Source organism: Daphnia magna, linkage group LG1, assembly GCF_020631705.1.
Source record: "Daphnia magna isolate NIES linkage group LG1, ASM2063170v1.1, whole genome shotgun sequence".
NCBI classification, from domain to species: domain Eukaryota; kingdom Metazoa; phylum Arthropoda; class Branchiopoda; order Diplostraca; family Daphniidae; genus Daphnia; species Daphnia magna.
In genome coordinates this window covers 16827841-16831171 of record NC_059182.1, presented here as the reverse complement: position 1 = coordinate 16831171, position 3331 = coordinate 16827841, and the positions used below count along the sequence as shown (strand labels likewise).

Here is a 3331-nt window from a genome sequence, read left to right as displayed (position 1 = left end):
TCTTGGGTATATGGTAGCCAAAGACATGGAAGACCCCCCTCGTGAGAAAGATTAATGAAAAAAAAAAGGAAAACAAAATTTTAAAAAAGGGGACGAAAGAAGAAGATCCTCGGACTGTTTTGTTGTCCCTTTCTCAACACGGGGGGTCCTCTGCGAGCAGTGTCTTAACCAGCAGCCCATTACTTGACTATTATATTTATACGATATTTTATTAGTAGCCGAGATCAAGATCGGCTTCTAACTTTGTTGTTTTTTAAAATTTAATTTCTAACTTACTATTTAATTTCAACAACTTTGAATTCGAATACAATACAAACGATTTTCACGATCCTCGTTTCATTTGAATGCGTATAGATTAGATTTGAGAGAACAAATGAAATAAGTCCGACTTTTTTTGCACAAAACAACATTGGGCTTACAATTTTAACTTGGATTTCAATGAAACATAACATTCTATAACCAAAATTAGACGCTGATTCCCAATCAAATATTGGGAGCCAAGCCCATTTTCGTATATAAAACGGAATCAAAAAGTGACGTTAGATTGAAACCACTTTGAATTTCTTTGAACTATAAATCGCAAGCGGATGGTGCCTCAATAACTGGGAAATCGACTGTCACTCGGGTGCATAGATTACCGAAACCTTAGAACAAGAATTGTCAATTTAAAAAAAAACAAAAAATGGGTCACATGGCGTTGCGTAATTTAGGACCCCCTAAAAACATCAGAACTTTCAGCACAAAATAGATTATACTTCACACAAGGGAATACGAAGAAAAATGGATGGATGTCGTGCACAAGTCACGATGGATTGAGCGAACACAACAAGGAGAGAGGCGTCGTGACATTGGAACTAATACCATCACAGTCTTGTAGATCAGCGCAAGAAAAAAGCAGATCAGTACAACGAATTCCGATGGGACAAAAAAAAAATTATAGAATAATCGAAATAGAAAAAAAATATATAAAAGAAATCGAGATGGAATATATAGAAGAGACGATGATGATGGCGGAAGGACGAGACCACCGGGGATGGAAATATAAGAATTCTGCCAAGGTTCATCGGCTTTCATCCCGTCGACTCTTTTATGTCGTCGCCCGCGTCTGATATCCTGTCTCCCGCTGGAACACACACACACACACAAATCGTGAGTCAAGTTTTTAGCTTGTAAAAAAAGAAAAAATCTATAAGAAATGAAAGTGTTCACCTTGAAAATAAGATCGGAAAAAATTCCCAATCCGATCAGAGTAATCGAACCGAAACGAGCAATGATTTCAACCCTTAATTTCATTCGTTTGTTTCTTATATATATACAAAGGGCCACCTACCAAGTGGGAAACAAGAGACATACGCCTCCATTCTCGCTGACGTTTTGTTCGCATTATACGACGTTTGAAAATGGAGACGGACATTTAAATACGACAAGCGTTGGGGCTGTAAGTTATTCAAAACAAACGAAACAACAACAATCTGCGTGGCCGCCCACGAATTTGTTGAGGAGCATTTCGTGTTTGTCGTTTGCACCAATAAGGCCCGTCCGGCTCACTATAGGGCCCATTAACCTAAGCCATGCTCCAGTTGTTGGATGATGGAAGTGTCTATCTGACACTAACACCCGCCTCAAATGTAATGACCAAACGAAGACGGACAAGCTGTACAATATGTTCCCTACAAAACAAGAAGAAAATGAGCCACATGCAATAGTATATATATTTAATGTGTGCCGGTCTGGCTGAAAATTGAGACCTTTTATTTTGTGTGTGTGTGTGAGGTGTTTCTCGTTATGACTGTGGATAGTATATAGATGACCTATATACTGGACATGAGGCAGCTAAGCAAGACATGGTATATATAGTGACACGCACAATGTCGCCCAAGTCCCATACCAAAGAGGAGAAATAAAATATGTAGGCCTATAACGTGCTTATTTGTTTTTCTTCAGTTAGTTGTAAAACAAGTATGGGAACGACGGAAACACGCGAAGAACATTTTTACTGGTAATGTACACACACACACACCCAACTTGCTATATGGACATTGAAAGTTTATTTTATTTCCCCTTGCTTTATTGTCCGAGACTTGTGTGTAAAGGGAATTGAGTTTTGTGTGCCACGTCGTAAAAATAAAGAGAAAGATGCGAAAATAAAATTTCAAGAAAAACAATTTGAGAAACACAAGAAAAACAAAACAAAAAAAAAGGTTTTTGATTTTTTAATATTTCACTCCCCTCGTCTGTAAGATGCTTATCATGATAGACTTTTATTTTCTTTTAAATAATTTTCCTTTTTTTTTTTCGAGAGGGGGGGGGAACCGCAAAAACACTCCATGGCCTTATGCACACACATAACCTATAAATCAATAGGCAGTATATTATATCATCATTATATATATGGGAAATTGTTTGATTCGTTTTCTTTTTTTGTTTTTGTTTTATTAATACATTTTCTTATTGAATTCCGTTTTGTTTTATTGCTCGAATCGATGCGCATAGCCAAATTTCATACAAGGACGAAGAGAAAATGGCGAAAAATGACGATCAACGTGCGTGAATCCCCCCGACCATCAATCACAAAGAAAGAATGTCGAAAAAAATAAAATGTATTCAAAAATTCCACAGGATTGAAATTGATTTAAGACGAAAATCAAAAAATTGCGAAAACAAAAACAAAAAAACAAAAAATCATAAAGCGCAACGAAAGAATAAAAACGCGGATCTTACACACACCCACTGCGTTTGGTAGTAAAACAAAACACAAAAAAAGTGAAGACGAGTAGAAAAAGAAAAATATGTTTGCGTGCGTGTGTGTGTGTGTGTCAGAAGAATTATGACAGCCCAGTTGAGTTGTATCGTACTGACAACGCTGTGTCCTTATCCGATTCGTGAATGCGCAATGGTGAGAGCAAAGCCAAAAATCAAATCAAATGCATTCAAAAATCGAGGACACTCTGCGTGTTGTTGGGATTGTGTGTCTACTACATCGGACAGAGTCCATTTCGGCCGTGTGTGCACTCGATGGCGACAGCAGCCAACAACAAGGAATGTTTGTGACACAGCAGACCCCCCGACAAACAAAAAAACGAAACTTCCAACAAGCATCGCAGTTACATACAGCCCCGAACAAAAGCTGGGGGGGACTCTATGAGAATATGCGCTTGATAGGTTGGAATGGATCGAGATAAGAGAACTTTGGGAGCCGACCATGCTCGGCATCCGATGAGGATCGGGAAAAAAAAAAAAGAAGGAGAGGCTCGGCAAAAAAGACGACGACTTTTGATGGGGTCCCCAGTCCGAACCCCATAATAATCAGCACGGCCCATCTTTTGTTTTC

At 38.5% G+C, this 3331-nt stretch overlaps 1 long non-coding RNA gene across 1 annotated transcript; it reads right to left on the bottom strand.

Moving 5' to 3' along the window:
- Positions 1–259: 259 nt before the first annotated feature.
- Positions 260–1804, bottom strand: LOC123472461. Its single transcript, XR_006646914.1, has 3 exons — positions 1749–1804; positions 1210–1670; positions 260–1123 (listed from the first exon to the last, which is right to left on the bottom strand). It is a non-coding gene; the product is annotated as an uncharacterized LOC123472461 (long non-coding RNA).
- Positions 1805–3331: the final 1527 nt, after the last annotated feature.